Source organism: Telopea speciosissima, chromosome 11, assembly GCF_018873765.1.
Source record: "Telopea speciosissima isolate NSW1024214 ecotype Mountain lineage chromosome 11, Tspe_v1, whole genome shotgun sequence".
In the NCBI taxonomy this organism is placed as follows: Eukaryota; Viridiplantae; Streptophyta; class Magnoliopsida; order Proteales; family Proteaceae; genus Telopea; species Telopea speciosissima.
In genome coordinates this window covers 26,626,486-26,640,965 of record NC_057926.1, presented here as the reverse complement: position 1 = coordinate 26,640,965, position 14,480 = coordinate 26,626,486, and the positions used below count along the sequence as shown (strand labels likewise).

Genomic DNA, 14,480 nt, shown 5'->3' with positions numbered 1-14,480 from the left:
TATAGGTACAATGGATCAAGTAGATCCGAACTGCATCCGTGAGGGAAAATCAAACTGCTTTGATTTTATGGTAGTACTCTCTCATGACACAAGAGGGTGGATTGGAAAAAAGAGAGTCGCCACCTAGGTTAGGATTTAGGATCCCCAAATGAGGTCCCTCTTTTGTAGGAGGGACACTAAATTAACTCCAAACTCAATGGCAGGTCTACCCAGATCACTAGATAAGTGTCAAGTTATGTTTGGGGAAGGTGTTAGGCACCACCAGAACACTTGGCCGGAACCAGTCTTCGTAGACCTTACACTTGTTGTTTTATACATATTATGCACCTAACTAATTTACTTTTGAAGGTTTAACTTACATTGATTATGAACCTAATTAAACTAATTAGAACGAATATCTTAATCCTAATTACTAACACTAGGTTAGGTACTTATGCACATTATGAATCCTAGTTAATCTTGTTAATGTATTTTACCCTAATTCGAAACCCTAACTCGAAGGCCAAAGTCCCAAGGTAAACTTTAAAGATTAATCAAACAACTAATATAGGTTTAACATGATGAAAAATGTTACAACATTTACCTTGTGGTTGAAGTGAGCATTGATATTGTAAAATGTCAGAATTGCCCTTAGGGGGATGATATGCAAGAAAAATGCATAAAACCTTATTTGGATGCAAAAATTTGTTAATACATGCTTTAATGATATTAAAAACATGCAAGGAACATGAAAAAGCAAATTCTGACAAAAATCATGCGTGAAATTAGAAAAATGCCCGTTGAGAGTAAAAGCAATAGAAAAGACCGCTAAGATGCCCTAAATGCATGGAAAAGGATTTGGATGCCTAAACATACCCATAATATGTCACTGAGAATGAATGAAGAATATTTCATGAGGTGCAATACAGAGATAGAGGTCAAATGATTGGCATGCCCTTGCATAGCAAAAACGGTAAATACAACCAACATCACTTTTTTCTTCCAAAAGAACTTGAAAAAAATCATAAATGTTTCAAAACATTTTCATGCCAAAATATGCAACATTTGAGGTTAAAATCAAAATCTCCCCAAACCTACCAAAATTACTAAAATACCCCTCTAGGATAATGGAATACAATTTTATGCAAAAAAGCTTTGAATGAACATATAGGTACATGAAAACTTTCCAAAATAATTTTAAGTATGATTGAATAAATAAAAAATAATTTTGTTTTTTTTTGGGTTTTAACTGCATTTTTAGGAATTAAAAGGCCAAATTACCTAAATGTCCTTAAGGGGAAATTACAGAGAGTATTCATGCATTTTTCTTGAATTTAAAAGCATTATCAAGTAGTGTTTACTAATTCCCTAACAATAGTAGCCATAAAGGGCAAAAGTAGAAATAGACACATAAAATAATACATACATTAGAAAATTATGTAAAATGTACAAACTGATATATACTATTATTATGCATCAGGCATATTAGAGAGTGCAATTTTCATTCTAAGCATGCTATATTTTATACATAAAAGTAAACCTACCCTAAATGCATGCATTAAATAATTAAACAAAAATTACATAATATCAAAAAAATACATACTAACACCTAAAACAGTGGGATATGGCTTAACACATGAGTACATATAGTGAAAAATGTAAATCCTACTGTAAACAAATTTTTTTTGTATTTTTTGGGATTAAAATGGTCAAATAACCAAAACGCCCCTTGGAGAAAAACACAAAAAATCATTACATAGACATGCAAACAGAGGTATATATATAGGGATTTCTCATATTTTTCTAAATTTAAATGTAAAAGACCAAAATACCCTTTTGAAGGGAAAAATAGTAAAAACCATTCGGTAGCGAAAAGGGGAGTTCAATGACGAACTTAATTTTGCCAGTGAATTCTGGTTTTTCATCGGTGAATTTCAATTTCGCCAGTAAACTTTTGATGGTGATACCTCCCTATTTGACGGTTCGATTTTGACAAACTGTATATCTTTCCGCACCAAGTTGTGTCTGGGCACAGCTACATGTCCACACACAACACCGTTTAGTGTTCTTTTTCCTTATAAATAAATAAATAAAATTGATGATTTGAGTCCCTGAGATTGAGGTTCATCTGTCATAAGGGTCCGAGTTTCCATGTTGACTCATTTCTCTGATTCATGTATCTCATCAATGAGAATTCTATCTCCATCTAAACCACTTAATTATCATTAATTCTAGTGATCTTCTTATAGAAGGTAGATAAAAGGAATAAATACTAATTTTCACATAAGAATCTTAATCTGTAAATGTCTACATTCCTTTGGCTGACATGGTTGCGGATCAATGGGATAGGGAGGCTCGGCAGTTGAGTATCCAAATTTCTGATATTTAACACACACAGTTTTAATCTATAATAATGTACTTTACACTCTTCTGATCTCAAGAATTATAAATACCCTTCATTGATATGGTCACACACATTGAGCATATGGCCATGGGCAAGATGGTTTTGTTTTCTTCTGCTTGGTTTTCTCTCTTTCCTTTATGGGTTCTGCAAGTACTCTCCATCCTCTTTGTTCAACAACCCAAAATTATTCTCTTGTAGGCACATCTGCACCTAAAACTCATCCTTCTTCTGTTACCTATCTCTGTGATCCTGTTAGATTCAAGGCACAAGCATTGGATATCACAGAATTTGGTTACTGTGACAAGTCCTTACCCTACTCTGTTAGAGCTAAGGATTTGATCGATAGAATGACATTAAAAGAGAAGGCTAGACAACTTGGTAATCATGCTCATGGAGTTGATCGACTTGTTTTACCCCATTATGAATGGTGGTCAGAAGCTCTCCATGGTGTTTCTTCTTTTGGTTATGGTGTTCACTTTGATGAAGAGGTTCCTGCTGCAACTAACTTCCCACCTGTTATTTTAATGGCTGCTTCATTCAATGAGACCCTATGGAAGACTGTAGGCCAGGTAATGCATTGATCCCATACTCAGTTTCTTCTTTTTCAACATTGAATTTGGCATCTTTCTTCTTGACAATGCTTGTTTTCTTAAACATCATCCTTGAGTTTGAAAGTGTTAGATTAAATCGATCCGAATAGGGACAAAATCCCAAAAGCCAGGATCTCCATAAGGCGTTCAAGAACACAATCAAATAAATAATAGAAAAGAAGGATAGAACCACCAACTTTGTTTCGCATCCATAGTGATGATGATTGCAGCGGAAAATAAAGAACAAAGATCTAGGTGCTTCCCCTCTATTCTCAAAGTAACTGGCCTGATGAGAATACCGTATGCACAGGGACGATGAACACTGAATATCTCCCTCTCTTTCCACAATGCACTCCTCAATAGTGATTGAGAATAGTTAGTTGTGATGGGTAGAGGGGGGACCTAGCTCTCCTTATATAGTAATCCCTATAGGGTCTGACTCATCACAGTCCCAATAGGAATCTATCTGGCCCACACTAAGCCAGTCCAGAGCCTCCATAGATCCGTTCTTGAACCTATATGGATTCAAAATAATAGAACATAATAAGGGAATCGAAAATTTTTCGATTCGAATCAAGGTTTTTAGGGTTTTTTTCAGTTTTCCAAAAACCCGTACGGACATTGGCATTTTGCCGATTTTTTTAGTCTGCGAAAACAGAATCTGACCACATGGGTGCGTAGAGCACAAAATTTTAGAAATTTTAGCGGGTGGATCGCCGCCGGCAGCGGCTGGTGATCTCACTCGCCGTCAGGTTTATAAAAAAAAAAAAGGGAATTTCTGGGGTTTTGCTATCGTGCGCCGCCAGGTCGGGTCTACCCAATTTCTGACCCTGAGACCCGACCGTTGACCCGAACTATGACCCGGTCAAACTTGACCCGACCCGGTTTGTTCGAACCGGGGTTGAGCCAAAGTGATTTGGTTTACCTTTTAGGACCGGTTTGACCAGTACAGTCAACCAGATTTGGACTTGAACTTTGACCGGGCTTTCTAGGGGCTACGCGACTCCGTTTGGGGTCCCATTTTTTGCGTTGGCTCTATTTTTCTGTGCTCTACACAGTGGTGCCCTCTGTTTTGATCAGATATGCATATTTTAAATATTTTTGGTATTCTTTTGATGCATGCCCTATTCTGGAATTTGTCGATTCTTCCATTGGGAACTGAACTAATTTTCTGACTTGCTGGAATACCTACCTTGATGAACAAAATCGTTGGATTTTGTGTTAGTTTTAAGACATTAAAAATAGGTATGCATATTTTAAATATTCTTGGTATTCTTTTGATGCATGCCCTATTCTGAAATTTGTCGATTCGTTCCATTGGGAACCGAACTAATTTTTTGACTTGCTGGAATACCTACTTTGATGAACAATACTGTTGGCATATTTGTGTTAATTTTGAGACAGTTAAGCCCCTTGTCATAAATTAAAAAATAACACAATTTGTTTAAGGATGTAAGTAATTTTGGAATATCCCAAGAGAGGGTTCCATGGGTTCGATAGGATGCAGCCGCCAAAACGACCTTCCTTGTTGGATTTGTGAAACACCAGTCTCATACAGTTGTGGGATGTCCTTCAACTCTGATGTGTGGTCATACACCCAAAGGTGGTGATCATGTATTGGTACTTGAAGGGGTACATATATAGTATGCATGTGAATAAGTTGACCCTAGAATTTTGCATACCCAAAGGTGGTGGATTTCGAAAGTTGAGTTGAATTCCATGGCCACTGGTATGTAGGGATTTTTACAACTGCATGTTGGGAATTCAGCCCAAAGGTGTTTTCACAACGATGTATGTAAAATTCTCATTAGCTTATAAGGTTTCAAGCTATATTTGCATCATGCTGATTATTGTACTGTTCATTGTTTAAATTTTCAGTCACTTTTTCTGTCAACAATACTATGGTCACTATTGAGATTCTTACTGAGTTAAATTTTAAGAAGTGGAAAGAAGACATTATGTTTGCCATGGAGATGACAAATGTGCATACGTCCCTTGTTATAGATAAACCAATGGACCTAACAGCTCTGATAGTACTGAGGATGAAAGATCTATGCATTTTGCATGGGAAAAGAGTAACCGCTTAGCTGTACTGTCTGGAGGTCCGTACCAAAACACCTAAAGAATGGTTTGCCTGATAAATATACTGCCAGGGAGTTGCTGGATGCAATTTCCAAGAGATACAAAGTTTCATCGAATGCTGAGATTGGGAGACTTCTGCAAGGGCTATTTAATATGGAATATCATGGTTCTGGGGGTGTTAGGGATTATATTGTTTGGATGGTTGGCTATCAAACCAAAATTAAAGCCTTAAATGTTGCTCTTCCTGATGCCTTCATTGTTCATCAAGTTCTTAATACCTTACCTTCTGATATTGACATTATCAAAACCAACTATTTTTCCTAAGATGGTGTCTGGAGTATTAATGACCTTATTTCTAGGGTTGTATCCAAGGAAGAGAAACTACTTGTTATTTCCAAATCCCATAAGAGTGAAAAATCTAAAAACCATACTCATAAGTCTGTCAATAAAGAGTGCGATCGGATTAACAATTTGGGACCTAAGAAAGACTCTTTCAAGAAAGAGAGTGATCGCTGCTTCTTTTACAAGAAGAAGGGTCACATAAAGAAGGACTGCAACAAATACAAGACTTGGTTATCAAAACCCAGGCCATCAGGTAACGATTCTTTGGCTTTTGTTTGTGAATCCAATCTATCATAAGCCTCATCCAGTACTTGGAGGCTAGACGGCGGGGCAACTAACTAAGTTGCTTTTACCATATAGGGATTCATAAATCGGAAGAGGCCATATCAGGATGAATCAAGGCTTGTCATAGGGAATGATGGATATGATTGACGTAAAGTTCGTGGGAGATATCATTTTATTACTAGTTTCTAGTTTTAATTTGACTGTAAAGAATACTTTTTATGTACCATCCTTCAGGCGGAATTTAATTTCGATTTCAGTGTTGGACATTGGTAGTTACCATTTTGAAATAAAGAACAGTATGATAAATTTGTTTCAAATAAAGTTGGTTCCTGCATTACGTCTAATGGATTGTACAGACTGTGTTTATCTTCCAATGATATCTACGCCTTCCATAATGTTGAAAACGTTGTTTCCAAAAGACCCTTACCTAAAGAACGATCTTTCACATTGTGGTATAAGATGTTAGATCATATTTCTAAGGCAAGAGTGGAAAGGCTGATAAAGTCTGACATCCTACCTACTCTCAAAAGTGATCTAGAAACTTATGTAGACTAATGTAAGGGAAAGATGACCAAGATAAAGAAGAAAACTAGAGTCTATAGTTCTGACCTGTTGGAGGTCATTCACACTGACATCAGTGGTCCCTATTCAGCCACATTGTGTAGAAATTTTTTATTTCATCACTTTTAACAGACGACTACTCCCGATATGGCTATCTGTTCTTAATTAAAGAAAAGTCTGAATCTCTTGACAAGTTCAAGATTTTTGGGATTGAAGTTGACAAACAATTGGGGAAAGTTATTAAAATTGTTAAATCCGATCGTGGGGGTGAGTATTATGGTAGACATGGCGATGCTGGATAGCTTAAGGGGCCTATTTGCCAAATACTAAGAGGACTCTGGGATAGTTGGTCAGTTTACAATACCAGGAAGTCCTGAGAAAAATGGTGTCGTCGAAAGGCATAACTGCACTGGTGAGGAGTATGATTAGTAAGACAAATTTTACCTAAGTTCTTATGGGAGAAGTTTTTGAAAACTACTTCTTGTATCCTTAACCATGCAGTTACTAAACCCAGAAACCATCTTAGAGTTTGGGGTGCCCTGCAGAAGTAAAACTATATTATCCGACTTTGAACAAGTTGGATCCTAGGACTACTCATTACTATTTTGTTAGCTACCCAGATCATTCGAAGGGATATAAATTTTATAATCCCTGCGGAGGCACTAGGATTGTGGACTCATAGACAACGAAGTTTCTGGAATTTGATGTGGCAAAAAAAAATGATTGTTCTCAAACTGTTCAAGATAGTGACATGGTTGGTACATTAGTACCTGTTCTTCTACCTATTCAGACAGATGTGGGGCATACTATGCCATTGGTTACACCTGCTGGAGTTCAGGATCCTGATATTGATACGGTCCTTAACATTCATGTAGCACCTGATGAGATTCCTCTTAATCAGGATGCGGTTGAGGATCCCATCATTGATGTAGTTCCAGCTGAGATTCCTCAGATTCAAGGTGAGGCAGTGGTAGCACCACTACGAAAATCCATCAAGAAGAGAAATTCAGTTATGCCATCTATCTATGAGGTCTATCTGGGAGAACATGACTACGACATAGGTTGTGTGGTTGATCCAGATACTTATTCGGGCATTGTTTCTAGTCTTCAGTTAGATTTGTGGTTTGATGTAATGAGAGATGAGGTGAAATCGATGAAACATAATGATGTTTGGGAGCTTGTTGAATTAAACCTGAGGCTCTTGCGGTGGATGGTTGAGACCATCTTGCATGGACTCAAGAAGTCTATTTACGGTCTCAAACAAGCTTCCAGGCAGTGGTATTTGAAGTTCGACAGTGTCGTGACTTCATTCGGTTTTGTGAAAAACAAAGCGGATCAGTGTATATCACAAGGTCAGTGGGAGCAAATTCTGTTTTCTCATATTTTATATGGATGACATCCTGCTTGCTAGTAGTGACCTAGGGATGTTGTATAAATGAAAGCAACTATTATCTAGGGAATTTGACATAAAGGACCTTGGTGAGGTTTCTTTTGTCCTTGGTATTGAGATCCATAGGGATCGTTCTCGTCGTTTACTAAGTTTTTCTCAGAGGGCTTATGTTGATCGTATTCAGGAGAGGTTCAGTATGCTGGATTGCAAACTTGGGAATGTTCCTGTTCTTAAACTGAGCTCGACATAGTGCCCAAAAAATGAAGCTGAGAAGGATGACATAATGAGGTGCGTTATGCTAGCGCACTAGGTAGTATCATTTATGCTCAGGTCTATACCAGACCGGATATTAGCTTTGTGACGGGTCTTCTTGGTAGATATCAGTCAGATCTTGGTCTTAACCACTGGGTTACTGTCAAAAAAGTATTATGGTACTTGAAGGGGACAAAAGATTATATGTAACATAAAGACACATTCCTGAACTCAAGCTAATGGGTCATACAGATTTCGATCTTGCTAGCTGTGAGAATGATAGGAGATCCACATCTGGTTATGTTTTCCTGATAGCAGGAAGGATAGTATTATGAAACAGTACAAAACAGATATTGGTAACCACATTGACTATACAGGTAAAGTTTGTAGTATGCCATGGGGCTGCAACTCAGGTTATTTGACTCAGGAATCTCATAAAGTAGTTGACCATTTTAGATTTTGTGGATAGACCCATCTAGATATATAGTAATAACAGTTTTGCTGTGTTATTTATAAACAACAATAAAGAACTTAGAGGGTCTAAGGACATGAAGGTCAAGTGTTTGACCATAAAGGAGACAGTAAAGAAAGGTGACACTGCAGTGGAGCATATTGGTACAGATGATATGGTTATAGATCCCCTAACCTAAGGTTTTCGCCCTTGTGTTTTGAAAGACATGTCATAAGCATGGGTTTAGGTGCATCATGGGATGCGGTTGGTTAGTGGGAGTTGTTTTACTCCATTGTAAAATAAAGTTTATTTTCATCTGTAATTTTTACCGTGTGGTAAATCTTGGCTTATATGTATCAGTTGTCATTGCATGCAAAATTCTTTTGAACACTTGAGTGTTTCATTTATTGACATGATGCATATATATTTAGTTTTAAAGACTTACGGAATGTGTTAACCTTAAGCAAGGCTGGGGCATTAAGTTATTAGCCTAAAGGTATGTCTTGTAACACATAAAGTAAATCTCGAGTTATTCAAGATGAGACATACAGATTCGTTAGAACCATAAAGATTATTTCTCTAGTGAGCTTGTGCCACTTAAAGAAGAGAAATTTTGGATTGACAAATTGATAATACATAAGGAATCACTATGTGAGTATTGCCACACTACCACATTACATCCATGTTAGTAGAGTTGAGGGCTCTCATGACCATGGAAGGCTCTGTGTCGCTTGATCATAGATGCAGTTACTGCCATGATTCGGTGTCTAAAACTCTATGGGATAGGATTGACTTTCTAATATGACCTCTAGACCAATTTATTTTAAAAATTGTGCACATAAAATTTTCTTGAAGAGTTGTTAGCCTGTGATTTGTTTTGGTCAAAACTGTTTTTAAATCCTTTCAAAAATAAGGAATTTAATGTAAGTCCAAGTGGGAGAATGTTAGAATTTTAGTTCTAATAAAATTCCATATGGACATAATTAAATTCCTAAACCAGGCTAATTAGGGTTTTGGTCTAATAAAGTGGGGTCATTAAGTTATATTAGAAGTCTAATGTGGACTGGCTTAGTGTGGGCCAGATAGATTCCTATTGGGACTGTGATGAGTCAGACCCTATAGGGATTACTATATAAGGAGAGCTAGGTCCCCCCTCTACCCATCACAACTAACTATTCTCAATCACTATTGAAGAGTGCATTCTGGAAAGAGAGGGAGATATTCAGTGTTCATCGTCCTTGTGCATACGGTATTCTCATCAGACCAGTTACTTTGGGAATAGAGGGGAAGCACCTAGATCTTTGTTCTTTATTTTTCGCTACAATCATCATCACTATGGATGCGAAACAAGGTTGGTGGTTCTATCCTTGTTTTCTATTATTTATTTGATTGTGTTCTTGAATGCCCTATGGAGATCCTGGCTTTTGGGATTTAATTATGTTCATGTGAAATTTTATTAGAACTAAAATTCTAACAGAAAGAACCACCACTTCTCTCCATTTTACTTGAAATAATTTTATGGGATTGAGTTCACTGTCCGGCTGCGTAGCGTGTGCTAGCGTCTATCTGTGTCTATCTCTCTTCTCCCACGGCAGAGGGCAGATATGTCATTTTATGAGGGCTAAAAGAGATTGACACAAGGAGGCGCTTGTGTATGCTATACAACCGGATAGCAAATATTCACCCTAATTTATATTCTATTTATGCTTTAAGTGAGACAGATTTGGAAAAAAATCCTCTCCAATTCCCTGATTGCCGAGTGCAGTGTAGTTCGGGATGAAAAGGTCGACACCTGGCAAGTGCGACATCCAATGGTCCGAGCTCGAGAAGAAAGAAAAAAAAACTAGGTCAATGAGCTCGGACAGCTAAATGTCGCGTTTGCCAGGGGTTAACCTCTCCACCCTGAACTGAATCGCACATGGCGATTAGGGAATTGGAGAGGATTTTAACCTTTAGGCCAATTAAGTAAAAAAAGAAATTAACTAACAATGTTTTATTTCTGTTGAAGGCTGTTTCAACAGAAGCAAGAGCCATGTACAATTTAGGGCATGCTGGATTGACATATTGGGGTCCAACTATCAATGTAGTAAGGGATCCTAGATGGGGAAGAATTACAGAGACACCTGGTGAAGATCCTTTTGTTGTTGGTATTTATGCTGTAAACTATGTGAGAGGTTTGCAAGATATTGAAGGTGAGGAAATTACTGAGGATTTGAACTCTAGGCCTCTCAAGGTTGCTGCATGTTGTAAGCACTACACTGCTTATGATGTTGATCACTGGGAAGGAGTAGATCGTGAATATTATGATGCTAAGGTAATTAAGATTCAATAATTGGAATAATGATTTAGGCAGCCTTTGGTATGCATTCTAGGTCGATTTCGCATTCTTTAATAATAAAAATAGTTGTTTTTATCGTCCGAGAATGCAAAATTAACTTAGAATGCATACCAAACACAGCCCAGTATCTTTTTTCCCAAATAATCTTTGTTCATGTGTAGCAGGTTTCACAGCAAGATGTAGTGGAGACATTCTCTCGTCCCTTCGAGATGTGTGTTAGAGACGGGGATGTTAGTAGTGTCACGTGTTCTTATAACCGTGTTAATGGTATACCTACATGTGCTGATCCAAAGCTTCTGAAAGAGACCATAAGAGGAGGGTGGGCACTTCATGGGTACTAAAATTGTTTTTGTCTTTTTCTTTTTTGGATTCTCTTTATAGTTGGATTACAACTTCAATTATATTTTGATTATGGGAAACTTCTCACATGGGTTTGTTTATTGTTTTCTCTCTTTTTCTGACCATATGGACCCCATGTGGATGATATCATTATCGATACCTCTATTGGTGTGTGACGTGGGAGGTTTTCCCCAAACTGACAACATGGGGAACCCGACCTCTCTCCCTTTAAATATAATAATGGATGCTTTTCTCTTATAGGTACATTGTCTCTGATTGTGATTCTATTAAATCAATGGTTGAGAAAAGAAACACCAATGGCTGGGTTTTGGCTATGAGGAAGCTGTTGCACAGGCAATGAGAGCAGGCATGTGTAGTCCTTGATCAGCCCTCCTGTTGGATGTTAATCCTTATAATTTACTTCTATATATTTTTTCTTTTTATTTTTATTTTTATTCTTGTTTCAGGATTGGACTTGGATTGTGGAGATTCCTACACCAACTACACTAAGAGTGCAACATTAAGTGGAAAAATTAGAGAATCAGATATAGACAAGGCTTTGAACAATCTTTATGTTGTGCTTATGAGGCTTGGCTTCTTTGATGGCACAACTCCTTCTTTGATGTCTCTTGGGAAGGAGAATATCTGTTCTGACAAACACATTGATTTATCAGCTGCGGCTGCAAGGGAAGGAATTGTCTTGCTTAAGAATGACAATACTACTTTGCCTTTGAATCCTCATAAATTCAAAAAAATTGCAGTGGTTGGTCCACATGCCAATGCTACCTCTTCCATGCTTGGAACCTATATAGGTATGTATATAGGTCTGATTTGGTATGATTTCTATTTCAATTTCAGGGGGTAATTTCTATTTCGGAAATTGTTTGATTTGATTTACACGTTGTTTCAGTGAAATAGAAATCAATTGGAGTAGAAATTCTGAAATAGCTGAGGAGCTGTTTCTGAATTTCTATTTCATTTGATTTCACTTTTGCTCTTTAATTAGCACATGGTTAATTTGATGAGCAAAGTAGTAATCACATGTTAAAAATAAAACATCACCCTTCTTCTCCTAATGATCTCACCTGCCACCATCAACCCCATCACCACGACCCAACCACCATGGCCACCACTACCCTGCCGCCATGACCACCACCACCCTTCCCAAAGAAATATAGAGAATTTATTCTAAAAAATTGAACTACCATATGAATTTTTTTATTCTTGAAATATTTTATATTGATAAAACCATATACAACCATAACAACTTCAATTTTTTGATAATTAAGAAATCTTTGTTGACTATTTCATGAAATCAATCCAAAATTGAAATACAAATCATACCAAATCTGGCCATAGTCCATACAAAATAATTCATAGCTAATTTTCTATTCCTTCTCTCTTGTTGGATTAAAACCATCTTTTTTGTGAATAAATGTAGGTGTTCCATGCAAGATTACATCCCCTTTGGATGGTCTTTCTACTTTTGCAAGTGTGACATATGCAGAGGGATGTGATGGTGCAATATGTAAGAATGATAGCTTGATATTCCCTGCCATGAAAGCTGCAAAAGATGCAGATGCAACTATCATTGTGATTGGATTGAATACAACAATTGAGAATGAGGGTTTGGATAGAATTGACTTGAACCTCCCTGGTTATCAAAACCAAACCGGTTGATCAAACAAGTCACTAATGTCTCCAAAGGTCCAGTCATTCTTGTGATCATGTGTGCTGGTGGTGTTGATATTTCTTTTGCCAAGAGTAATTCTAGAATTCCATCAATCCTTTGGGTTGGCTATCCTAGTGAGGAAGGTGGCCGTGCCATTGCCGATGTTATCTTTGGAAAATACAACCCGGGTAAGTGTAACATAAAAGTTTGATTCCTTTAATATTCTAATGGGAAAATCTTGTTGTACCCATGGTTGGTTACAATTGGATCTTTGTCCCCTTCAGTTTCTTGCATGGCCCAGTTCCCCAGTCCCCCTAACAGGGGGGTACAATGACCACCCTACCCTTACTTGAACACTATGTCCGGGTGGGGTCCACCCACCCCATTATTAGAGGGACTGGGGACCTGCGCCGGGCAAGGAATTGGAGGAGATAAGTTTACGGTTACAATAATACTTTTTTTGTCTCTTATAATATTCTCAAGAGTTATTTTAGTAATGAGTAAAAAAGGGTTTTCAAAATAAATTTAAAGTGATGTAGCATTATATCATTGTCCATATGAAATGACAAGATTACCCTTACAATATTTAACTTTTGGAAATTAGACAAGGCACGGAAAATTAAGGTTACACCTACTTAGTTCATCTACTTTGGTCACTCTTACATATCATTGATATGTGGTATTTCTATATTTATTGATTAGGAGGAAAGCTACCAATTATATGGTACAAAAATGACTATGATGTATAATTATGTCATTGTCAAAAGTTGTTATTGTCAATATGAAATGACAAGATTACCCTTATATTAGATAGCTTTTGGGAACTAGATGAGGCATGGAAAATTAAGGTTACACCTACTTGGTTCATCTACTTAGGTAACTCTTACATCTCATTGATATGTGGTATTTCTATATTTGTTCAGTAGGAGGAAAGCTACCAATTACATGGGACAAAAATGACTATGTTGATATGCTACCCATGACATCCATGTCACTAAGGCCAATTGATGAGTTGGGTTACCCTGGAAGGACTTACAAGTTCTTCAATGGTTCTACTCTTTACTCATTTGGTTCTGGCCTGAGCTACACCAATTTCAGCTAGAAGATAGTGTCTACGCATCGGTCTATCAAGATTAAATTGAACAAGAACCAGCATTGTGCTCGAACTATCCAGAGGATGTAGGGAGACCCTTGTGTGAAGCTGTGCTTGTTAATGATTTGGATTGTTCACCACTGAACTATGAATTTGAGGTTCAAATCCAAAATGTTGGAACTATGGATGGGAATGATGTTGTCATAATTTACTCAGCTCCTCCAATTGGCATTATAGGGGCTCATTCTAAGCAAGTGATTGGATTCCAGAGGGTCTTTGTGCATGCAGGACAGAGCAAGAGTGTGAAGTTCAAGTTCAATGTATGTAAGAGCTTGTTTTTGGTTGAGAAGACTAGCTATAAACTATTGCCCTCTGGTGAACACACCATCTTGATAGGGAATGAAGGAGTTTTTCTTCCTCTTTAATAGTGTGAATATGTATCCTTAATTCATTATAGTTCAAGAGGACAATATATATACAAGTGTGTACATGTGATGAAAGATATGGTAACCCAATATTGGGTTGTACAAGAATATTGGAAAATATGGTAACCCAATATTGGGTGATACAAAGATATGAATGGCAAGATAATTAACCATATATAACCATAGGAGATGCCCAACCGATTGAGTTTCCATAGTAGACTTGATCCATATCACATGTGATCATAATCCGAGAAAGGTAAGTGTATCGTGATCTTTC

At 37.3% G+C, this 14,480-nt stretch overlaps 1 pseudogene; it reads left to right on the top strand.

Annotated features, from left to right (window-relative positions):
• The first annotated feature begins 2,520 nt into the window (after nt 1–2,520).
• LOC122644903 lies at nt 2,521–14,203 on the top strand (annotated as a pseudogene).
• The last annotated feature ends 277 nt before the right edge of the window (nt 14,204–14,480 follow it).